The following is a 27,162-nucleotide window of genomic DNA, read 5'->3' on the forward strand; positions in this document are numbered from 1 at the left end:
TGATGAAGCAAGATAAGCTATTGTAAAGGTTGGAAGGGAGGCTCCAAAACGAAGCTAAGGAAAATTTTTGGAGGGTGGTTGTAGCCGCTACAACAAGTATACCTGAGATCCACTAGATAGTTGTTTACATTGTCTTTCCTTTAAAACTTTGCTCACCAAAACAAAACCCTATGATTAGCATCCGTTTTTGCTTCCTTTTTTGTGTCTAGAGCCCATTTTTGGTGTTATTTGGTGTCAATTTATCAAATATGGTGCGAATCTTGATGCAAAATTGGAACCGAGTTTTGCACCAAGTATTACACCAATTTTAGGACCAAGTATTGTAATAGGTTTTGCACCAGGTTTTATGCCTTGTTTTGTGCCATCCTTTGCACCAAGTTTGGTTCAAGGTTTTGCATCAAGTTTGACACCTAATTTTGTTTCACATACTTTTTCATCCTCTATTGCATCCACAGTTTTGTGCTCACACTTGCATCAACTTTTTCATCCTATTTTTCATCCTTTTTTAAATCATTTTTTGCATCCATTTTTTCATCCTCTTTGCGCTAAGTTTTGCATCGAGGTTTTTGTCTAGTTCTACATCTAATTTTGTTGCATCCACTTTTGCATCTTGTTTTGCATCCATATTTACATTCTTTTTTACATCTATTGTTTCCATTATTGCATCCAATTTTATTGTGCCATAGTTTGTGCCTAGTTTGGCACCTCCATTTGCACTCACTTTTGCTTCTAATTTTTCATCCACATTTGCATCTAGGTTTTCATCAACTTTTACATCTATTTTTTCATCCCTTTTATATCAACTTTTGCCGTAGGATTTTTATAAGGTTTTGCATCTACTTTTGCATCGACTTCTGTTGCATCCAATTTTGCATCCATTGTTGCACCCATGTTTATGTCCACTTTTTGCATATTCGTTCCTGTTATCACTCCAGGAAACTCTCCTATGGTTGCAACTCGGAGATGCCTGGTAACATATAATCTTCAATATCATTCTCAGAACTATTGGAATGGATGATGATTTGGAACAAGTCAGATGACCATTTCAGCTCTGTTCTCACTCAAGACATGCATGAACACTCTTAACAACACAAGGCTTTAGACCACTAACGCTCAATAGTTTGCAGATTTAATGGATAGATGGAGAATGCTTAACTATACCAGCAGATTTCATACATGAACATATGTGAATGGCTATCTATATGCAGCAAATGAGCTTACTATCTGTACTGGCAGATTACATATATGCAACACATATAAATGGCTAGCTACAGGTAGCAAAGAAGCTTGCAAATCTAATAAATCAAAGCAGAGATAAGATGGTAGTTATCCGGCCTCAGATACACAGAGAACATGAACGGATTTTTCAAGTGCAAGCGTAGAATAGAAGAGAAATAGATATTGAACATATAACAACAAAAGAAGCATGTATCACTAAAAGATGCAAATGAGAAACTTGAAGGAATAGAGGAGGAACAGTCTCCAAAATTTGAACCCTTATTTCATCTTGCTTTTAGCTATTTATAGCTCATTTACAATGGTCCTATTATGCCCCTACACCAATAGGTGTCATATATCATGATTGACTTGGCTTAGCTTTGAAATATGTTCATACCTTTACTCGTTGCAAAGGTTTTCCATATTTGTGAAAAATAAAAAATTAAAAAATGTAAAGAGGGTATACCGTTAAAAAAGAATAAAAGGGTAAAAAGAATAAAGAAAATGGTCAAAAAAGGAAAGAAAATGAACCCCAACAAAAAGAAAAGACCATGAAAGTGTGCAAGTCTAAATGCCACTACTTTTTACTTTTGTATAATAAAGATTGTGTGCAACTTGTTACTTATGCCACAATACATGGTAACCAAATAGCTTAATCTTGGTTATTCCATGTTTTCAATTTCATGTTTTAGATATAGAGAATAAAGATCTGACCAAAAAATTTAATCTTGGTAGATAAGTAGATAGGTAGAGTGAATAAAAGGAACTCAACAGTTTAATCTAAGCCCTTGCATATAATAAGTGTAGATTTAGATAGGTATCACTATGTAAAAGAAAAGAAAGATTGAAAAGGGTTTGCTAGTCTAAGTGCACCCTAATAAAGAAGTGAAAATGCTAGGGTAAAGTAGGTAGGGTAAGTAGATGCTGGTTGCAGAATAAATTTGTGGTGAATGTTAAGTTTAAATGCTTAAATCTTTTACTTTCATCACTATGCAAAGGCATGTATCACATGGAAGGCACATTAACATTCAAAGTCACAATAATTAACCTCCCCATTCGTTTCCCCTAAAATTTTCACTAATTCCCTAAGTGCTAAAGGTAATTGCCATAGTTAGAGGGGCTTAGAGCATTTTTCTAACTTTTGGAGGGACCGGACCCTTGGACCAATAATTGGGAATGCCTAAAGTACTTAAGTCCTTTTCATCAACATTACCCCCCCATAAGATCACTCATTCCTTTGATAAAACATTTTCTAAGTAAAATCCTATTTTACTTAGGGAAATTGAAATAAATCTTCATAAAAACCCTTTCATACACTTTAGCGTAAGTCAATATGTTATATGGTGAAATACTTTCGGAAAACATTGGACTTAGTGCTTTCCCATTCATTTGATCATATTAACCATTAATGTGTTATTATATAAATCCCAAATAAAAGAAAATTACCCACGCCTGTATTACTATATTATGCAAAACCCCAAATTATTACATATCCCGCCTCGATGGTTAAGTATAACCGTAAAACAAATAATATATGGGATTAATTAACTAATCTGTAGTTAATTAAGAAAATGACCCCACCACCCTTTAATGAGGATTAATTTAGTTATCAAAACTAATTAATAACTCTCCCAACCAATCAAATCGCCCCCGATATGATTAATTCCTTTAATTATTATCGGGCCCACCCCTGTTATCCATCAGCGATGTCATTAACCCGACCACCGTTCGAATTGATCCTTCAGATCTGACAGCCTTTGCTCATATCATGCAGGCCTTTTGGTCGACCTTTAGTGCGCGATGTGAGCGGTTTCATGTACAGTGCCGATGCTATGTGTTGAAATATGTATGGCATCACACTGCTCGCCCCAAATACCACTTACCCTCCAAAAGTGGTCTAATGAAACCCGCTTACCACCTCCCTCTAACGACAAAACGTCACGTCACCTCCCCACTGACGCCACCTATCCGTATCATGAAACCCGCCAAAAAATTTGACTTTGCATAAAAAACAAAGTTAATCTATTTTTTCTGTTATTATTCTAAAAACTCATGGATGCAACCAGAATGTGAATTCGACCAGCTCGTACTCTAACCATCAACTACCCCAAAAACTACAGTCCGACGCCACTCTAGTCCACCATTTGCACCCAGTGAACGAATACCCCATTGCCAATCACTCCATAAATAGGTATTTACCAGTTTCCTTCCAAAAACCTTGTAAATACTTAATTTCCTTTGTAATTACATTGAAAACCCCAAAATTCAGTGTAATTTAGTTGCAGAACCTAAAATTAAAGGCTCCTAGGACCCTCTGCTTCACCTATTCCACTCAAAAACCCCATTTCCATCTCTGAATCCACAAGAACTAGAAATGGAAGCCCCTGTAGCCCTCAATGTACCTCCTATCACTACTCTTCATAGAGATTTGGATTATCTCTCCTTAGCAGATAAAGATTTCCAAATCAAAGGCCTCACATTTGATGATTCCCCCTTGAGACTGCATTGTAAATACCAGAACCTTTACCTCAATAATGTTGACAATATTGGTCTGTGGGAATCAAATCTCCCAAAGTACCAATTCCCTTCTATGCACATTTTCCCAAACATTGTTCACCAGTTCCATGCCAATTATAACCCTAATCTCAGAGCTGTAATGTCCCCTTACCAACAAATTCTTTTTACCATTACGATGGACTCCATCAGTGAAATATTGTAGTCGCAACCTAGTTAGAACCTTACCCCTCTGTCTATTGCTGATTTGCTTGACAAATCTTCCAAAATTTCTAGCTCAGAGATTGCCAGAGTTTGCCAAATGTTCATGCTAGAGCAATACATTTCAGAAAGCCCTCCACCTTACATGACAACTGCTTTTACAAGTTTAGGGAGGGATATTATGACCATGATGGCCTATATTCTTGATTTCTCAAGCAATGAATATGTGGATGAAATGACCTTTGCTTATATGACTATTTTCACCCCTGGCCAATCCCCTGCTGCTAGGTATGACTATGATACATTCATAGCTGACAAAATCCATGATCAGTTCATGAGATTGGAAAATGAGAGAGTATTCAAGTATTCCACAGTCATGTTTCACCTTTTCCTATATTATCAAACTAACAAATTCCCATTCTTTGTGAATAAGCTTGATACCAGGGGTAATCCAAGGTTAGTCATTTTCTGGACTTCCATCTTCCACTACTCATACACTTCTCCCTATTCATACAATGAATTCATAGATCAATTTGTTTATCCTGTAACCACCATGCTGACAGGACATCCTCCCCCAAGAATCAATGATGATATCAAGAGAATACTTCAACTGTCAAAGCAGTACAAGATAGGTGACTGGTACATGTACCAGAAGCACACTGATATCTGAATCTATGGTTGTGAACCCCCTCCTTCTAAGCTGCCTAAGTACATTCCTATGAGATGGTTTGCTCTAGAATATTACAGGTAAATGTTAAACTCTAACCAAATTCATTTCACCAAGGCAAAGAAGAAAGCCCAATTGAGGATTAAAGACCGCTTAGGCCCATTTGCGTGCAACAATAGAGAAGTAGGGAAAAGAGTAGAATAAATCATATAAATAACAATGAGACTAAAGAAAAGCTTTGCTTGGGTTTATGACCCTCATGGTTTTATCAGTGACAGGAGGACAAAACATAAGCTCTCACCCTACATCCATCACAAAATCCCTGAGATAGAACAATATGCTAATATGAATGAATGGAGGGAAGGGACATTGATAGAGGAAGATAGTAATAAAGTTGAAGTTGAGAATGTAATGAAAGATTTGGAGAAGTGACTTGACTTGGACTCTTTTGTATAGGTGCACACCGAGTCTTCCCAAAGGCCAGCCCAGGAAACTAGTGCTTCCACAGTAGAGCAATCATAGGGACAAACACAAAAAACTAGTGTTCCTACATCAGAACAAACAGAACATCCAGAGGTATTAGAGCACACTGAAATATCTAAAGAAATAGCTCCACCACAGCCACACCTAGCTCCCACAAATATGGGAAATCACCTAGTTGTGCAAACTCCTCTGAATGAGGAAAAGAATTTTAAAAGAGATAGGGAAGTAGCTACCCCTTCTAGCAGACCTACAGATCAAACCTTTGCTAAGAGGCAAAGGATGAATCCTTATTCAGAAGAGGAGTTCATATATGAAACCAAAGAGAGCATGAGGAAGGAAGGAGCAAACATCCTACTTACATCCGCAACAGGTGGGACACCTTCAAGCTCACAGAGGCAAGAACTAGAAAGGCAACAAAGTATAGAAGTTTCATCTCTCAAGTCTTCATCTGAGAAAATTATAGATATCAAAGGAAAGTTTAAGGAAATCAAGACAAATGATGAGCAGATGAAGGCCCAAGCATATGCTCAGTATTTAAAGATGGCTCCTTCAAACCAAACCAGATTGATGTCTGCCTTTGACATCAAAGAGGGAAAAATGAAAATGAGTTTCTTAAAACCCATAGTGCCGTAGCCAAAATACTTGGCAAGTTACCTAAAAACTAGCTTTGAAGACATGGCTAAAGACATCCACCCAATAGACCAGATAGAATTGCACAAACAAACAGGAGAGATGGTCTACTCTACACTGACTAGGAAGGCAATGATGGCACATAGGTTGCAAAATTCACTGAGCAACACTACTGCCCAATTGCAACTAGAAAAGGCCTCCTCACAGGCAAAAGACAATAGAATCAAATCATTGGAGGAGTTGATTATTGAGTTGGGCCATGACCCAAAGGATATCAAGGCAGCATAAAGCTCAATAAGGAAGAAGAATGAAGATATAGCTGCATTTAAGCAACAAATGAAATTTCCACCACTCATTCACCCTCAGACTGCTGAAGTGATTGAGAAGAAAAATGAAGAAGAGCTTATGGACTTGGTCCTTAAGCTAAATGAGCAATTAAAAGAAATAGAGCAGGAATTAGAGAAAGCAGTATAGTCAAGGTAGAGTGAGTCGACCACACAACCATAGACTGTAGTACCTATAGTTTCAATAGCAGTCCCTTCTACATTGGCATCAGCTTTAGCACTGAATATTCCTTTAGCAATAGCTGCACCCATAGAAGTAACAGGTACATCACAGACAGGTACACCAACACAGATTACAAAAGAATTGATTAACTCCATGGAGGAGATAAAGTTCCATGTCACAGAGCTACAGAAAGTGAAAGAGAAATTCACTACATTGGAGCAGAAATATGATGTATCAAAAATCAATTTTGCAGAAGAGATGAGGAAAAACAAAGGCTTAACCCAACAGATTAGAGCACTGGAGAAAGACCTTACATTTGAAAAGCCCTTGACAGAGATCAGGAGGATATTGTGGACCAATATCATTGATTCCATCAATGATATTTGGTCATCCATTCAAATTATTTTTGAACAAATTGATTTGGTTAAGCCTGCTCTTGAAGAAGTTCAAAGGACCAGAGAGGAATTGGGTAGAAATCCTGAAGAGGATATCTAGTTAATCAATTTTTTAAATAGTAGAAACAGGCAAGAGTTGGAGCAATCAAACATTGAGGATAGGACTACTACCTTCCTCGAAATAAAGAAAGTATTGACCAAAAGGAATCTAATGCAAGGTCTGGAATGTAGATGTCAAAGTATACAGGAAGATATCAATGAGTTCATGGAGAAATTTGGCATCATACAAAGTAAAGGACTCCCGAGTCTTTTAGTCATCAATGAAAAGCTAATGGTTCAGGTAGATTACATCAACAAATTACATCAGCAAGTTGACCATCAGGCTAGTTCATCTGCATTCAAGGCATTGCCCACAGGGAAAGTTCTCTATGATGGTTTGGAGAACCTTTTTTACATTGAACATGAAGTGAAACACCCATTCCCAGTGCAACCCAATTTTGTGAAATATATTGAAGTAGATGAAATCTACAGGAAGCTGACAAGAACAAGAATACCAAAAGGTGATTGGTGGTCCAACATGACTGACATCCTGTGAATTACCATGACTTAAGTGAGGTAAAGAGAAATAATTACCACAATAAATTTTGGTAAATAGGGTGAAATATGGTGAACAGGTAAAGAGTATCAGATACAGGTGAAAGAGTATCAGTGAAAAGATAAAATCAGATGTCCAGTAGAGAGTTACTAGTACGACAGCAAGATGCATATTCATAGGACCTGCCTCCAGCTCCTTCAACAAAAATAGGGATAGAAACAGTCAGTTCACAATTTGTTTCTACATTCGAGACCATCTGTCTCTATATTCATGTAAAAGATATTTAGTTTTCCTAGAATATATCTCTCTTAGTTAGGAGATATTTTGATGTAAACATTTGTATAAATACTTCTCCATTTGAAGTATTAGGGGGGATTCTTAGAAATTTTTGTAGACAATTTACTTTTGGAAGTGAAGCGTTGTTGAACAAATTTTGTATGGCTGGCTAGAACAAAGTAATAAAGCAAAGGACTTTTACAGGATACCGATGTCAAACGAGAAACAAATAAGTACTCTATATCCTGTGTTTTTACAGATTTTCTGGTTTAATAAATATTCATATGTGTTTCATATCGGAATGATAAATAAAAAGTTATATTTTAGAAAGAGCTTTACTACATTCTGTCTTTAAAATCGTTTATATTCTTAATGTTTTCTTCTAGGCTATTATAGGTAGGGAATTCTTAAATGCTCCATGCTTTTATAGTTTGTCACTATGATTATTTAACAAATAATATTTAATTGCTTTTTGTTAATGAGCACGCATTTTCCTTCATCTTGGACCCTATCGAAGGATTCTTAGTTGCCCTTCCTCCCCGTTCAAGACCATTTCACCCATTCGAAACTATCATTTGTATTTTGTTTAGCTATCTTGCTCTGTGAAACTCTCCTTTGTTAAATCAACTTGATCCAGTTAAGCCATCTTCCGTTGACTCCATAGCCCAATGGCCTGAAATACCTTGTTCTATCCATCTGCTCTCGAATTCCACCACCAAAAAAAATCAAAACCCCCCAAACTTTCATAACTAGCCTAATATCTCACAAAACAAATCTAAATCACAAAGAGAAAGCCCTCTCTGAGTATAGATTGGCTAGATTCTATACTTAAAAGATTGGTTTGTGGTTACCTCGGAGAGTCCCTTCTTTTGATAACTTCTAAGGGAAAATCTGAGTGATAGCATAGTGGCGACTCCACTGGGGACATCAAATTACTCAGTCAAAACATATTTAAGAAACAAAAAGTTTGATTATATGCATCTTAAAGAGTTCATAGAAGTTATTTTGATTTCTTTATAAGAAATTGCAAAATGAACAACCTAAAATCTGGCTTCAGAAATGACTTGATACACTAGGGCTAATCCTGACCCTAATCCACCCCCAGTGTTTGAGAACCCCAATTTGATCCCCAAAATACTTAGAAGACAAGAAAGCTCTGTTAGCCCTCAACCCATCTTTAGATCTCAATCTTGTCCTGCTAAGTGGCTTTACCTAGAAGACCTACCCTTTGATGAGTACTTTGAAACCTCTCTGTTTTGGACTTCATCCGACTCTGAATTAATAGACCTAGTCCAAGACCCAGAGTTCATCAGAGAACTCGAGATCCAAAGAGCTAATTTTTTAATTGACCAACATTTGCAGAACTCACCTCAATCTAATCTTACCACTGAAGGAACTCCTAACCCTTCTGTAGTCACTTCTTTTTCTGCAAGCTCCTCATCTGTCCCTCATATCTCTCAACCTCAAACCACTCCATAGTTGACTTCAACCCCTAGTCCTCCATCCACACCTAAAACATCCATTATTACCCCAACTCTAGCCTTTGTTTCATCACTACCTACAGCAATGGAAAACATATATGCTCCCTTGGTACTACTAGCCAATTTAGGTGCCATGCCCCAAGACTATCAAAGTAAGATCACATCCTTTGATGGCACTGGAACCTATACAACCCAACAACATACTAGGAAAATGACTGATTATTTCGAAATGTATGAAATAGACACTGTTGATGTGCAAATGAGGATTTTTGTGCAAAGCCTTACTAGAGATGTTAGAACCTGGTTCAGAGCCTTAACACCCAATAGCATAGATAGTCTAAGAACCCTCTACCAACAGTTCCTGAATAGATGGGAGAAAAAAAAAGACCCTCTTCAGATCTTATCTGAATACGAAAATCTCAAAAGAGGACCACAAGAAACTGTGCAAGACTATTGCACTAGATTTAATAGTGCGTATAGTGCTATTCCCCTTGACCTAAGGCCTCTCCCTAGCTTAGCCTTAATCAAATTCCCCAATGGATCTGATTCTGCTATGGCTTTCCAGTTGAGAGAACGAAACCCTCCTACATTGGAAGATATGCAAAGCATAGTAGTAAGCGTTGAAGCAAACTTGCTCTCTAAGAGATCCAAAGCTAGGAGTGAAAGAAGGATAACATTAAAACAAGAAAGCTCACCCTTTGAACAAAATCTAGATGCCATAATTAAAGGAATGGAAATCAAAACTAGAACACTGGAAGGAGTAGTCCTGACCAAAACATTAGACCCCCTTTCTAGGAGAACTATGCAAAAGCTTCTCACTCTGAAGGCCCAGAAGAAGATACGAAAATTAATTTGATGGGGCTTGATGATGAGGAAGAAGTTTTCTTATCCCAAGATGATCAGGAGGCTCACATACTTAAACAATCTAAAACCCAATCAAGAGAATCTTTCGACTTTAAGCAGGGATATGACTCAATTTTCTTTGAGGTGCACAAGCAATACAATCTAAGAAGTAGGAAAATCGATGTCCCTGAAACAAACAAGAAAGCAATCCCAAATCATCCCAAAAAATGTAAGACAATAAACAAACCATTGCAAATTGTTTGTAGATCAAACACTAATCCTCCTGACCCCATAATTGAAGATGTCTCTGATAATCAACCAAACAATAAACAACCATCCACTTCCCCTCCTTCCAAGGAAACTATGGAAGAACCTCCAAAGGTTGATTTAGGAGAATCAACGAATCATGACTATAATCCTGAAAAGGAGAAAGACATAGAAAACATAACTACTCGAAATCCAAGAGCCCAAATAGAAAAATCATTTAATATGGAAGCAGAAATTGGCAAGTTGAAAATTTTTGTTCCATTATCTAAATTAGCTAAACATGATGTTTACCAGACTCAAATCAATAGATCATTGAAAATTATTGGAACTGAAGATTTAGTTAATCTTTATGATGGCCAACCCAAGTTATTCTTTGGCCTAGAAGTGAATTGGAAACTGTTGGAAGGAGGAATTCCTCCCTTCTATGTTAGCTTAGACATACATGATAAGGTTCTTCACAATGCCATGTTTTACTCTGGTGCATCTCACAACCTTATGCCCAAATCTGTCATGGAAAAGCTAGACCTAGACATCACTAGACCATACCAAGTTTTATTTTCTTTTGATTCCAGCCAAGTGAGATGTTTAGGATTGTTAAAAGAGTTATGTGTTTCATTAGTTCAATATCCTGCAAAAACAATATTAATGGACATAGTGGTAGCTGATATACCACCCAAATATGGCATGCTATTGTCAAGATCCTAGGGTAATAAGCTTCAAGGATCTCTTCAACTAGATATGTCGTATGCCACTATATCGGTTTTTGGACAACCTAAGAAACTATATAGAGAAACATTGATGAAATATGTAGTAAGTAGTCAGGAAAAACCCCAAAATTTCCCCATCTACTCAGTACAATCTGATATGGATTCTTTCATTCTTTATAATGTAGAATCCGGTCCTTCAAATACCTTAGAGGTTTTAGTAGCAAAACGAAAAGAAATTGAAAAATAAAAATCAACTATTCATATCTAGGGAATATCAAAGAACAAATGAGAATCAGATGACAATGAAGATCCAAATTCCATGGTTAAGCAAGTTCCCACTATCCCAGATGCAAATTATGAACATGAAATCCTTTGGCATTTAGAGTTTGATGGCTCGGTAAATAAAATAGGAGCAGGAGTAGGAGTTTGGGTGTACAATTTAGAAAATGATCATGCTGAAGGCCATTCCTACAGATTAAGTTTTAGATGCACCAATAATATGGTAGAGTATGAGGCTCTTTTGTTAGGTATTAAACTTGTTAAAAGATTAAGAGCTATAAGGGTGTCCATCATGGGAGATTCAGAATTAATTATTAAATAGATTAAAGGGACTTTGTTATGAAACCAGCTCAAGAAAAAGATAAAAAGATAGATCAACGCCTTATAATTCAGCCTCTTCGAGGGGGCAACCTCCTTTACATTACATAAATGAACAATTCTTGGATGATTCAAATGACAAAACCTCCTTTCTATATATAGGAGTCTAAGGAGTCACAATAGAATCCAACCGACCTAACAATAATAATATAAAGCCACAAAAATAACAATAGAGGGATTCTATGGGGCATAGTAATAACAATATGGGGGCAATAGGGGCACAACAACATTAATAAGGGGTATAACTACAATAGTAATGGGGTAATCACTAGTATTATAGGGACCCAACATGCCCCTCTCCTTCAAAAAAGTGTTGTCCTCAACGCTTGAGTAGTTCTAGATACTTTTGCATAAAATTCTCATCCTCCCATGTGGAATCTTCAGCGGATAAGTTCTTCCACTTGATAAGATACTCTGAAATTGATCGATTTCGTAACTGTCGAGTTATTGTTTCTGTGATTGCTTCCGGTTCCAATATAATTTTTCCTTCCTCATCAAGTTTTGGCAATATTGTTTGAACTGGGAGCTTGTCGCCTATAACCTTCTTTAAAAATGAAACATGGAAAATTGGGTGCAATCGAGAAGCTACAAGAAGCTCTAATTTGTATGCCATAGTACCAATGTTTTGCAACACCTTGTACGGACCATAATACTTTGGTGGTAATTTATTATCCTTCTTAGCTTGCTTGAGGGACATTTGCTTATATGGTTGTAGCCGTAGGAATACCCAATCACCTACATCAAAACTTCTTTCACTGCGATGTTGATATCCTTCCAAACATTTGTTTACTATCTCAGTTTGACCTTCAAATTGAGGATGATAAGATGAGCTATGAGCTAATTGGGTACCAAGACAAGAAAATAATTCCGTCCAAAAATTTCCAGTGAAAAATGGGATCTCTGTCACTTACAATAATCTTTGGGTTTCCATGTAGCTTTTGAATTGTTTCCATAAATGCACTAGAAACTATATTGGCTTTAAATGGATGTGATAATGCACAAAAGTGTGCATACTTGGTAAGTCTGTCAACTACCACCATGATGACACTCTTTCCCTCAGATTTGGGTAAACCTGTGATAAAATCCATTGAAACCTCCTCCCAACGTTGGCTTGGAATGGATAAAGGTTGTAATAGACCCGGTGTCTTAATTGTTTCAACTTTATTTTGTTGGAAAACCAAACATTCTGCCACAAAAATTTGAATATCTGATTTAAAGCCATCCCAAAAAAATTCCTTCTTAACCCTGTGATAAGTTTTTAAAAATTCTGAGTGCTCTCCTAAGGGAGAAGTGTGCAATTCCATAAGAATATTTTGTTTTAGCTGGGAATTCTTACAGAGGTATAAGTGATTTTTGTACCATAACGAATCATTTTGCCAACTAAATGTATCAGACGTACTGGAATCTTGTTGTAACTTTCGAATTAGTGCCCACACTTCTTCATCATTCTTCCATTCCCCCCTTGCTTCGTTTATCCAATCTGATTGGATAATAGAAATGGCGCTCAACAATGCTTCCACATCCTCATCCTTTCTTGAGAGTGCATATGCCACCACATTTTACTTCCCTTTTTTGTAGATGATTTCAAAGTCATAGCCCAACATCTTTGTGACCCACTTTTTTTGCTCTTCAGAGGATAATCTTTGTTCTAAGAAGTATTTAAGGCTATCATGATCCATTTTTACCTTGAAGTGTCTTCCCATTAGGTAGGGTCACCATTTCTTAAGTGCATGGAGTATTGCCAACATTTCCTTCTCATAAATAGCTTTGCTTAAAAACTTTCCCTTGATTGGACAACTTTCAAAAGCAATGGGTCTTTCATCTTGCATTAGAACAACACCAATTCCATTTCCTGAAGCATCACATTCGACAATAAAGGTTTTTGTGAAGTCCGGTGTAGCTAAGACCGGTGCTTGGCACATTACCTCTTTAAGATGTTCAAAGGCCTTTGTTGCTTCCGGAGTCCATGAAAATGCAGCTTTCTTCAATAATGTTGTTAGAGGTGCTGCTATTCTCCCATAATTCTTCTCAAACATGCGATAATACCTTCTCAACCTGAGAAATCCTCGCAGATGCTTTATGGATGTGGGGATTTTCCATTCCTTAATGTCTTTAATTTTTCTAGGGTCTACCTTAACTCCTTCATGAGATACAATATGACCCAGATATTCCACCTCCTGGACTCCAAAGAAACATTTGGATCTTTTTGCATATAATTGTTTCTCCTCCAATAGTTGTAGCACCTTGTCAACATGTTCAACATGATCCTTCCAATACTTGCTGTAGATTAGTATATCATCAAAAAATACTAACACAAATTTTCTAATGAATGGTTTGAAAATTGAATTCATCAAACCTTGAAATGTTGAAGGTGCATTGGTAAGGCCAAAAGGCATGACCAAAAATTCATAATGGCCCTCATGAGTTCTAAATGCTATTTTCGGAATGCCTTCAGTCTTCATTCTGATTTGATGATATCCTGAACGAAGATCCAACTTGGTGAAGTAAATTGATCCATGCAATTCATCCAGTAATTCATCAATGACATGAATGGGGAACTTATCTTTAATAGTGGGCTTGTTGAGCTCCCTATAATCCGAAAACATGCGCCATGATCCATCCTTCTTTTGCACCAATACTACTGGAGCAGAGAAAGAACTTTGACTCGGTTGAATTATACCAGCCTCTAGCATTTCTGCAACCATACGTTCAATTTCACTCTTTTGGGCATAGGGATATTTGTACGGCCTGATGTTTGGAGTAACACTTCCTGGAATCAGATTAATAGCATGATCATGATTACGTATAGGTGGGAGACCTTTGGGAGTCTCAAATACCTTAGAATGATTGTCCAGGACTTTTTGGAGATCTGGAGAAATAGATGATTCCAATGTGGAAACATCTAGCGAACATAATTGTGTAATTACACCTCTTTGCTCCTTTTTTAGAAGCTTTGTAATTCCATTAGAGCTGATTATCTTTTCTGGTTTCCCTGCAATACCCCTTAATTCAAGTTCCTTTCCTTCCAGAGAAAATTTCATGAAAAGTTCTTGAAAATTAAAAGCTATTGTACCCAAGGATTGTAGCCATTGGACTCCTAGTACAACATCAGCACCTCCCATTGGAATGGAAAGCATTGGGCTAGTCAATACATATTCTCCCATGGATAGCTTGATATTATGGCACTTTCCAGAGCAATTTATTGTTCCTCCATTTGAAATCATCACTTGACACTCTAGTGCTGGATATAGGAAGAAATTCAATTCTTTTGCTACCTTACAATGAATAAAATTGTGGGTGCTTCCTGAATCAATCAACACTATTAACTTTTTCTTCTTGATTTGTCCTTCTATCTTGATGGTTTGAGGAGTGGTAATTCCCGCCAATGCATTACAAGATATGGTCGGATTTATTTGTTCTTCATCTAGGCTTTGTTCCTGGAGTATATCCTCTTCTTTTGACCTTTCTTGCTCCTTTTCTTCTTTCTCTTCACAATCTATGTAGAATAATTTCTTCTCAGCACACTTATGACCTTTAGTGTATTTGATATCACAACTATAACAAAGCCCTTATGCTCTTTTTTCTTCCAATTTTTGTGGTGTCAACCTTATAGGTTGTGGAAGACTAGGGGCAACAACACTTCCGTCTTTATAGTTGTGAGTGGTATGCTTCTTGGTTGCCATAATTTTGCTTTCCATTTTTCTTGCTAACCTGAATGCCTTCTCTAATGAATCACGTTCCCAAAGGTGAACATCATGTTGGATATTATCCTTTAAAGACCCTATGAACACATCAATCCTATGCTCCTCTGGAATATCTTTTACCCTTATGTTCAATTTTTGGAACTCCTCAATGTGCTCCATTATTGAACCCTTTTGTTTGAGACTTATCAATTGGCTAAAAAAAGTGTTGCTTTTCGTATCCTCATAATATGCTATCAATTCTTTCGTAAAAATTGCCCAAGTGATAAATTTTTTACGAGAGCAAAGCCATTGATACCATACAAACTGATTTGGTTCCAAATATAAAGTTGCCATACGTACCTTTTGTGTGTTTTGCACATTATTGAGATCGAAGAACTGCTCCATTTGTAATATCCATGTGGCGGGATCCTTGCTATCAAACTTCCTCATATCGATTTTTGGAATATGGTGAGTCTTCGATCCAACATTAGAGTCTATGGAATCATGATTAACATTTCTTTTGTTCTCATCATGAGTTTCCTTTAGTACCCTTTCACCCTTAGTGACCATTTCTTATAGCAACTTATTCATATTTATCTTCAATTCGTCCATGTCTGTCTTCAGATCTATCTTCAAATCGTCCATCTTAGCTTCTACGCATTTCTTTAAACCATCCATCTTAGCTTCTACATCTTTCTTTAAACCATCCATCTTAGATTCTGTTTCTTTTTGTGCAAGTGACAATTGTTGCACTTGGTCTCGTAATTTTGATATATCATGTTGCATTTCTTCCTCTTCTTCATGGGTCATGATAGAGCTTTTAGGTTGCCTACTAGGTGTTTGCACTTCCTTTCCTCGGGGCATCAATTACCAATAATAATGCTTTACTATGCCCTTTGAATTCCTTCAAACTAATTTTTCAAACCAATCTTATGCAAAAAAATTATTAAACTACACACCTTTTTTTTACTTTGTAGGACCTCGATATTGCCTCTGATGTATCTCTGTACTTTCCAGTCATCTAGTTCTAAATTTGCGACCTACAATAGCCCTTTGTGTCATCTTTCCAATGCCACAAGTCTAACCCAAATTGGATTCTCTAAGGAAGAGTTATGTGAAATCTCCCACAGTGACTTGATTATAGACTAGTTCAGTAGCGCGAACTTGTACGATGTGCCACGGGTCACGGTTTCGACATTTGGATCTAAAAAATGCATACAAGAAACTAAAGTCCATCATCTTTCTATACCTTCTTACGAAATTTCAATCCGATCCCCAGAGAGAAATTTATGACAATTTTCCCCAGGTCACCTGTTTGGAATGTAATTCAGGAGTTTGCAAAAAGACCAACTTCCTCAAATCATATCTTCGCAAATATAGCGCGAAAAGATCTGAAGTTTAGACCTCAGGTTTAGCGTGATTTATTCTCAAATGGGTTTTTTTTGTAACTTCTGAAACGTCGCAGAAAAAAGTTATAGCGGAAATTCCACGAAGACCTGTTTGGAGTAGCAAAACCCTAGAATCCAAAGCTCTGATACCAAATGTTATGAAACCAGCTCAAGAAAAGGATAGAAAAGATAGATCAATGCCTTAGAATTCAGCCTCTTCGAGGGGGAAACCTCGTTTACATTACATAAATGAACAATTCTTGGATGATTCAAATGACAAAACCTCATTTCTATATATAGGAGTCTAAGGAGTCACAATAAAATCTAGCCGACCTAACAATAATAATATAAAGCCACAAAAATAACAATAGAGGGATTCTATGGGGCACAGTAATAACAATATGGGGGCAATAGGGGCACAAAAATATTAATAAGGGGTATAAATACAATAGTAATGGGGTAATCACTAGTATTATAGAGACCCAATAGACTTACTGAACCAGGGATGCTAGACTAGGATATTACAGAGGAACAGTGATAGAAATCCTCAACACTTTTTTGGAAACCCAGCTTGAAACTATTCCCAAAAAACACAACATGCAAGCCCACAACCTAGCCATGTTTGCCAGCATCTCAAAATTACCTTTTCAACCTAATCATCAATATACTACTGAGATTAGGCATAGACCAGCCATCCCTGATAATCTTAAGAACTGGCAGGTTTTTGATAGTGATAAGTAGATTAATAATTTTTTAACTTTAGATGAGGAATTTTGATATAGCTACTAATTCTAATCAAATAAATGAGGTAGAAATTACCATTTCGGAAGAGATTCTAATAAATATGCTTCACCCAGCCAAATTCACACAAACAGAAATTCAAGATGTGAAACAAATTGACCTAGATGAAATAATTGAAGAAGAAAGAAAGGTTATCAACCTAAAGGACAATCATTTACCCAAAGGATTGACTCCTCTAGAAGATTTGTTTGACTCTAATGACATTCCAAAGAAACCTAAAATGGAGCCTTTAAAGGCAGACATCGAAGAGTATAACTTAGGAACACAGGATAATCCCAAATTGATAAAATTGTCAAAATCTTTACCTCCTGATCAAAAGCTAAAGTATGTTGAACTTATGAGGGAATTCCAGGATGTCTTTGCCTAGAGTTATGAAGATTTGAAATCCTATGACACCTCTATTATTCAACACACTATACCTTTGAAAGAAAATCAAAAGCCCTTTAAACAAAAACTCAGAAGAATTAACCATGTGTTATTACCATCAATTGAGAAAGAAATCAAACGCATGTATGAAGCAGGGATTATTTCCCCTATTAGGTTCTCATAATGGGTATCCAATCTGGTACCAAATATAAAGAAAACAGGTGAAATAAGATTATGTGTTGAGCTAAGAAATGTGAACAAGGTCTCTCTGAAAGATAACTATTCGTTACCCAAAATGGACCATATATTGCAAAGGGTAGTTGGTTCTTCTAGTATCTCAATTTTAGATGGGTTTTCGAGGTGTAACCAAATCTTAGTTCATCCTGATGACCAAGATAAAACATCATTTACAACACCATGGGGTACCTTCATGTACATTAAAATGCCCTTTGGACTAAAAAATGCAGAAGCAACTTTTCAAAGAGCAATGGGCATTGCCTTTGCAAAAGAAATTCATGATTTTCTTGTTATATATCTTGATGATCTCACTGTTTTTTCTAAATCAGATCAGCAACACTTAGAGCATCTTATGCAAGTCTTTTTAAAGTGCAGGAAATATGATATTTCTTTGAAACCAAAGAAGTGTTTGTTCGGTTTGGAGGAAGGAAAGCTGTTAGGTCACATCATTTCTAAGGATGGCATTTGAATTGACCCTTCTAGGATCGAAGATATTTTACAAATTCCCTATCCTAGAAACATTAAAGAGGTGGAGGCATTTTTAGGAAAGATTAATTTTTTAAGTACGTTTATTTCTAACTTAGTTGAACTCATTAGATCATTAAATAACATGTTAAAGAAGGATTCAACCATTAATTGGACAATTGAGGCTAAACAATCATTTGAAGAAATTAAAATAGCCTTAACAAGAACACCGGTCCTCACAAGCCTACAGTTTCATAGAGACTTCATCATTTTCTCTTTTGCATTAGAACACACCATAGCTACTATTTTACTACAAAAATATGATCAAGGATGTGAAAAACCCATAGCATTTTTTAGTAAAGCTCTTAGAGATGCATCATTAAAATACAAAATAATGGAGAAACAAGCTTTTACATTGGGAGAATCCCTTAAAAACTTTAGGGTATATAGTTTATATTCTCATATAATAGCATACATTCCTAGTGCAGTAGTCAAAGACATCCTGACTCAGGATGGAATTGATGGCAAAAGAGGAAAGTGGATAGCTACTATCTTAGAATATGATTTAGAGATAAAACCCACTAAGCTAATTAAAGGTCAGGGATTGGCTAAACTCATGGAAGAAACTAATTGCCAAGCCCTAGACATAAATCTCATTGTAGAGATGGACAACGAGAAGGATATGGAAACTCCACAGATCAGCCAGGCCTTTTTAGATTCACCTTGGTATGTTGATATTATTTATGTGTTACAAAACCTGCAGGCTCCTCCAGGGTTGTCCAGAACCAAGAATAGATTTTTGAAAATGAAGTCTTCAAAATTTTGCATCTTAGATAATTCTTTATTTTGGAAAAATCATGAAGGCATTTTGTTAAATTGTTTATTGAAAGAAGAAGCTGACAAGGTTCTCCAAGAATTTCATGCAGGGGACTGTGGTGGACACCTCTATTGGAAGTCAACTGCTGACAAAATTCTAAGAGCTGGATTTTATTGGCCAACCTTGTTTGCAGATGTAAAGAAATTTGTAACTTCCTGCCACAAATGCCAAATATTTGAAGGAAAAAGAAAATTGTTACCTTTACCATTGAAACCCATATCCACCGAGAAACCTTTTCAACAATGGGGTCTTGACTTCATTGGGGAAATTCATCCACCCTCTTTTGGTCAACATAAATGGATACTCACTGCAACTGACTATTTTACAAAATGGATAGAAGCCATTCCCTCTAGACAAGCCACAGACACTGTCATCATAGGATTTCTAGAGGCCAATATTCTGTCCAGATTTGGTTTCCTAGATAAAATCATTATTGATAATGCTGCAGCCTTCAAGTCAAAGAAAATGATCAATTTCTGTAACAAGTACCATATCACATTGGGTCATTCCAAAGCCTACTATCTTCAAGGGAATGGACTTGCAGAATCTTCCAACAAGAGTCTAATTATGTCATCAAAAAACCGTTGGAAGAAAATAAGAAAACTTGGAACAAAAAATTGATCAATGCTTTGTGGGCAGACAGGATTACAACCAAAAAATCGATTGGAACCAGTCCCTATGAGATAGTATATGGCATGGAGACTATTTTTCCCTCATCTTTAGGGGTTCCTATCATGAAATTACTACAAGAAGCTCAAGTGGAACCAAATGATATACAGAGAAGGATAAACCAGACCATCCATTTGCAGCAAACCAGGGAGGAGGTGTGCCAGAGATCTCAAGTACTACAAAAAAAACTCAAGAAGATCTTTGACAGAAGGACCAAGGCAGAAGATTTCTACCTTGGAGACAAAGTGTTAAGATGGGATTCAAGAAGAGAGGACAAAGGAAAACGTGGGAAATTTGACTTCTTGTGGAAAGGGCCATATATAATATATGCTTTAGAGGAAACAATGCATATTTCCTTAAAGAGTTAAATGGTGCAGAACTAGAGGGAGGACCAGTTAATGGTCGGATGTTGAAAAATTACTTTGATTCCAATTTTTAACTCTAATTAGATTTCTAATTGTACATAATATATCCTTTATAATTTTTCAGTGTTGATTGGATGGTAAGATTGTGGAGTTGAAGACCGAAGAGAACTTTCCACCAGGGAAAGCCATCCCAAGTGGAGCCACTGTTATGCCCCTATACCAATAGGTGTCATATATCACGATTAACTTGGTTTAGCTTTGAAATATGTTCATACCTTTACTTGTTGCAAAGGTTTCCCATATTTGTGAAAAATAAAAAATTTAAAAATGTAAAGAGGGTATAGCTTAGAAAAAGAATAAAACGGTAAAAAGAATAAAGAAAAGGTCAAAAAAGGAAAGAAAATGAACCCCAACAAAAAGAGAAGACCATGAAAGTGTGCAAGTCTAAATGCCGTTACTTTTTACTTTTGTATAATAAAGATTGTGTGAAACTTGTTATTTATGCCACAATCCATGGTAATCAAATAGATTAATCTTGGTTATTCCATGTTTTCAATTTCATGTTTTAGATATAGAGAATAAAGATCTGACCAAATAGTTTAATCTTGGCAGATGGATAGGTAGAGTGAATAAAAGGAGATCAACAGTTTAATCTGAGCCCTTGGATGTAATAAGTGTAGATTTAGATATGTATCACTATGTAAAATAAAATAAAGTTTGAAAAGGGTTTGCCAGTCTAAGTGCACCCTAATAAAGAAGTGAAAATGCTAGGGTAAAGTAAGTAGGGTAAGTAGATGATGGTTGCAAAATAAATGTGTTATGAATGTTAAGTTTAAATGCTTAAACATTTTACTTTCATCACAATTCAAAGGCATGTATCACATGGAAGGCACGTCAACATTCAAAGTCACAATAATTAACCTCCCCATTCATTTCCACTAAAATTTTCACTGATTCCCTAAGTGCTAAAGGCAATTGCCATAGTTAGAGGGGCTTAGAGCATTTCTCTGACTTTTGGAGGGACCGGAACCTCTGCCCAATAATTAGGAATTCCTAAAGTACTTAAGTCCCTTTCGTCAACATTACCCCCCCATAAGATCACTCATTCCTTTGATAAAACGTTTCCTAAGTAAAATCCTATTTTACTTAGGGAAATTGAAATAAATCTTCATAAAAAACCTTTCATACACTTTAGCCTAATTCATTATGTTATATGATGAAATACTTTCAGAAAAAATTGGACTTAGCGCTTTCCCATTCATTTGGTCATATTAACCATTAATGTGTTATTATATAAATCCAAAATAAAAGAAAATTACCCACGCCCGTATTACTATATTATGCAAAAACCCAAATTATTACATATCCCACCCCAATGGTTAAGTATATCCATAAAACAAATAATATATGGGATTAATTAACTAATTTGTAGTTAATTAAGATCCCGACCCCACCACTGTTTAATGAGGATTAATTTAGTTATCCAGACTAATTAATAACTCTCCCAACTAATCAAATCATTCTCGATATGCTTAATTCCTTTAATTATCCATCAGACACGTCATTGCCCCTATTATCCATCAGACACGTCATTACCCCGACCATCGTCTGATCGGATCCTTCAGATCCGATGACCTTCGCTCATATCGCGTGGGCTTTTTGGTCAACCTTTAGCCTACGATGTGATCGGTTTCATGTCTAGTGCCGATGCTATGTGTCGAAGGATGTATGGCATCACACTGCTCCCCCCAAATACCACTTACCCTCCAAAAGCGGTGCAATGAAACCCGCTTACTGCCTCTCGCTAACGACAAAACATCAAGTCGCCTCCCTGTTGATGCCACCTTTCTGTATCACTAAACCCACCAAAAACTTTGACTTTGCATAAGAAAAAAAGTTAATCTATTTTTTCCATTATTATTCTAAAAATTCGTGCATGCAACCAAAACGTGAATTCGACCAGCTCGTACTCCAACCATCAACTACCCTGAAAATTGTAGTTCGACGCTGCTCCAGTACACCATTTACACCCAGTGAACCAATACTCCATTGCCAATCACTCCAAAAACATGTATTTACCAGTTTCCTTCCAAAAACCCTGTAAATACTTAATTTCCTCTGTAATTACATTGAAAACCCCAAAATTCAGTGTAATTCAGTTGCAGAACTTAAAATTAAAGGCTCCCAGGACCCTCTATTTCACCTATTCCACTCAAAAACCCCATTTCCATCTCTGAATCCACAAGAACCAGAAATGGAAGCCCCTGTAGCCCTCAATGTACCTCCTATCACTACTCCTCATAGAGATTTGGATTATCTACCCTTAGCAGATAAATATTTCCAAATCAAAGACCTCACATTTGATGATTCCCCCTTGAGACTGCATTGTAAATACCAGAACCTTTACCTCAATAATGTTGACAATATTGGTATGTGGGAATCAAATCTCCCAAAGTACCAATTCCCTTCTGTGCACATTTTCGCAGACATTGTTCACCAGTGCCATGCCAATTATAACCCTAATCTTAGAGCTGTAATGTCCCCTGACCAACAAATCCTTTTTACCATTACAACAAACTCCATCAGTGAAATATTGTAGTTGCAACCTAGTCAGAACCTTACCCCTCTATCTATTACTAATTTGCTTGACAAATCTTCCAAACTTTACAGCTCAGAGATTGCTAGAGTTTGCCAAATGTTCATTCTAGAGCAACACATTTCAAAAAGCCCTCCACCTTACATGACAACTGCTTTTACAAGTTTAGGGAGGGATATTATTACCATGATTACCTGTATTCTTGGTTTCTGAAGCAATGAATATGTGGATGAAACGACCTTTGCTTATATGACTATCTTCACCCCTGGCCAGCCCCCTGCTGCCAAGTATGACTATGCTACATTCATAGCTGACAAAATCCATGATCATTTCACAAGATCGGAAAATGAGAGAGTATTTAAGTATTCCACAGTCCTGTATCACCTTTTCCTGTATTATCAAACTGACAAATTCCCATTCTATATGAATAAGCTTGATACCAGGGGTAGTCCTAGAGAAGTCATTTTCTAGACTTCCATCTTCCACTACTCATACACTTCTCCCTATTCATACAATTAATTCATAGATCAATTTGTCTATCCTGTAACCGTCATGCTGATAGGACATCCCCCCCAAGAATCAGTGATGATATCAAGAGAATACTTCAACTGTCAAAGAAATACAAGATAGGTGACTGGTACTTGTACCAAAATCACACTGAGATCCGAATCTACGGTTGTGAACTCCCTCCTTTCAAGCTACCTATTTATGTTCCTATGATATTGTTTGCCCTGGAATATTACAGGCAAATGTTAAACTCTAACCAAATTCAATTCACCAAGGAAAAGAAGAAAGCCCAATTGAGGATTAAAGACCAGTTAGGCCCATTTGTGTGTAACAATAGAGAAGAAGGGAAAAGAGCAGAATAAATCATAGAAACAACAATGATACTAAAGAAAAGCTTTTCTTGGGTTTATGACCCTCATGGTTTCATTAGTGACAGGAGGACAAAACATAAGCTGTCACCCTACATCCATCACAAAATTCCTGAGATAGAACAATATGCTAATATAAATGAATGGAGGGAAGGGACATTGATAGAGGAAGATAGTGATAAAGTTGAAGATGAGAATGTAATGAAAGATTTGGAGAAGTGACTTGACTTGGACTCTTTTTTACAGGTGCACACCGAGTCTTCCCAAAGGCTAGCACAGGAAACTAGTGCTTCCACAGTAGAGCAATCATAGGGACAAACACAGAAAACTAGTGTTCCTACATCAAAACAAATAGAACAGCCAGAGGTATTAGAGCAGACTGAAATATCTGAAGAAATAGCTCCACCACAGCCACACCTAGCTCCTACAAATATGGGAAATCCCCTAGTTGTGCAGAATCCTCTGACTGAGGAAAAGAATTTTAAAAGAGATAAGGAAGTAGCTACCCCTTCTAGCAGACCTACAGATCAAACCTTTTCTAAGAGGCAAAGGATGAATCCTTATTCAGAAGAGGAGTTCATATATGAAACCACAGAGAGCATGAGGAAGGAAGGAGCAGACATCCTACTTACATCCGCAATAGGTGGGACACCTTCAAGCTCACAAAGGCAAGAACTAGAAAGGCAACAAAGTATAGAAGTTTCATCTCTCAAGTCTTCATCTGAGAAAATTATAGATATCAAAGGAAAGTTTAAGGAAATCAAGATAAAGAATGAGCAGCTGAAGGCCCAAGCCTATGCTCAGTATTTAAAGATGACCCCTTCAAACCAAACTAGATTGATGTCTACCTTTGACATCAAAGAGGGAAAAATGCAAATGAGTTTCTTAAAACTCACAGTGCTGTAGCCAAAATCCTTGGCAGGTTACCTCAAAACTGACTTTGAAGTCATGGCTAAAGACATCCATCCAATAGACCAGATAGAACTACACAAAAAAATAGGAGAGATGGTATACTCTACACTGACTAGCAAGGCAATGATGGCACATAGGTTGCAAAATTCATTGAGCAACACTACTGCCCAATTGCAACTAGAAAAGGCCTCCTCACAGGCAAAAGACAACATAATCAAATCATTGGAGGAGTTGATTATTGAGTTGGGCCATGACCCAAAGGATATCAAGGTAGCATAAAGCTTAATAAAGAAGAAGAATGAAGATATAGCTGCACTTAGGAAACAATTGAAATTGCCACCACTCATTCACCCTCAGACTGCTGAAGTGATTGAGAAGAAAAATGAAGAAGAGCTTATGGACTTGGTCCTTAAGCTAAATGAGCAATTAAAAGAAATAGAGCAGGAATTAGAGAAAGCAGTACAGTCAAGGCAGAGTGAGTCGACCACACAGCCCCAGACTGTAGTACCTATAGTTTCAACAACAGTCCCTTCTACATTGGCATCAGCTTTAGCACCAAATATTCCTTTGGCAATAGCTGCACCCATAGAAGTAACAGGTACATCACAAACAGGTACACCAACACAGAGTACAAAAGACTTGATTAAGTCCATGGAGGAGATGAAGCTCCAAGTCACAGAGCTGCAGAAAGTGAAAGAGAAATTCACTACATTGGAGTAGAAATATGATGTATCAAAAATAAATTTTGCAGAAGAGATGAGGAAAAACAAAGGCTTAACCCAACAGATTAGAGCACTGGAGAAAGACCTTACATTTGAAAAGCCCTTGACAGAGATCAGGAGGATATTGTGGACCAATATCATTGATTCCATCAATGATATTTGGTCATCCATTCAAATTATTTTTGAACAAATTGATTTGGTTAAGCTTGCTCTTGAAGAAGTTCAAAAGACCAAAGAGGAATTGGGTAGAAAGCCTGAAGAGGCAATCTAGTTAATCAATTTTCTAAATAGTAGAAATAGGCAACATTTGGAGCAATTAAACATTGAGGATAGGACCGCTACCTTCCTCAAAATAAAGAAAGTATTGACCAAAAGGAATCTAATGCAAGGCCTGAAACGCAGATTTCAAAGTATGTAGGAAGATATCGATGAGTTCATGGAGGAATTTTGCATCTTACAAAGTAAAGGACTCCCAAGTCCTTTAGTCGTCAATGACAAGCTAATGGTTCAGATAGATTACATCAACAAATTACATCAGCAAGCTGACCATCAGGCCAGTTCATCTGCAGTCAAGGCATTTCCCACAGGGAAAGTTCTGTATGATGGTTTGGAGAACCTTTTCTATATTGAAAATGAAGTGAAGCACCTATTCCCAGTGCAACCCAATTTTATGAAATATATTGAAGCAGATGAAATCAACAGGAAGTTGACACGAACAAGAATACCAAAATATGATTGGTGGTCCAACATGACTGACATCTTGTAAATTACCATGACTTAAGTGAGGTAAAGAGAAATAATTACCACAGTAAATTTTGGTAAATAGGGTGAAATATGGTGAACAAGTAAAGAGTATTAGATACAGTTGAAAGAGTATCAGTGAAAAGATAAAATCAGATGTCTAGCACAGAGTTACTAGTACGACAACAAGATGCATATTCATAGGACCTACCTCTAGCTCCTTCAACAAAAATAGGGATAGCAACAGTCAGTTCACAATTTGTTTCTACATTCGAGACCATCTGTCTCTATATTCATGTAAAATATATTTAGTTTCCCTAGAATATATCTCTCTTAGTTAGGAGATATTTTGATGTAAAAATTTGTATAAACACTTCTCCATTTGAAGTATTAGGGGGGATTCTTAGACATTTCTGTAGACAATTTAGTTTTGGAATTGAAGTGTTGTTGAACAACTTTTGTATGGCTGGCTAGAACAAAGTAATAAAGCAAAGGACTTTTACAGGATACCCGTGTCAAATGAGAAACAAATAAAAACTCTATATCCTATGTTTTTACAAATTTTCTGGTTTAATAAATATTCATATGTGTTTCGTATCTGAATGATAAACGAAAAGTTATATTTCAGAAAGAGCTTTACTACATTCTATCTTTAAAATTGTTTATATTCTTAATTTTTTTCTTCCAGGCTGTTATAGGTGGGGAATTCTTAAATGCTCCATGCTTTTATAGTTTATCACTGTGATCATTTAACAAAGAATACTTAATTGCTTTTTGTTAATGAGCATGCATTTTCCTTCATCTTGGACCCTGTTGAAGGATTCTTAGTTGCCCTTCCTCCCTGTTCAAGACCATTTCACCCATTCGAAACTATCATTTGTCTTTTGTTTAGCTATCTTGCCCTGTGAAACTCTCCTTTGTTAAATCAACTTGATCCAGTTAAGCCATCTTCCATTGACTCCATAGCCCAATGGCCTGAAATACCTTGTTCTATCCATCTGCTCTTGAATTCCACCACCAAACA

Source organism: Pinus tabuliformis, chromosome 3_2, assembly GCF_031772625.1.
Source record: "Pinus tabuliformis cultivar Carrire ecotype Pingquan chromosome 3_2, CPIR1, whole genome shotgun sequence".
Classification (NCBI taxonomy): domain Eukaryota; kingdom Viridiplantae; phylum Streptophyta; class Pinopsida; order Pinales; family Pinaceae; genus Pinus; species Pinus tabuliformis.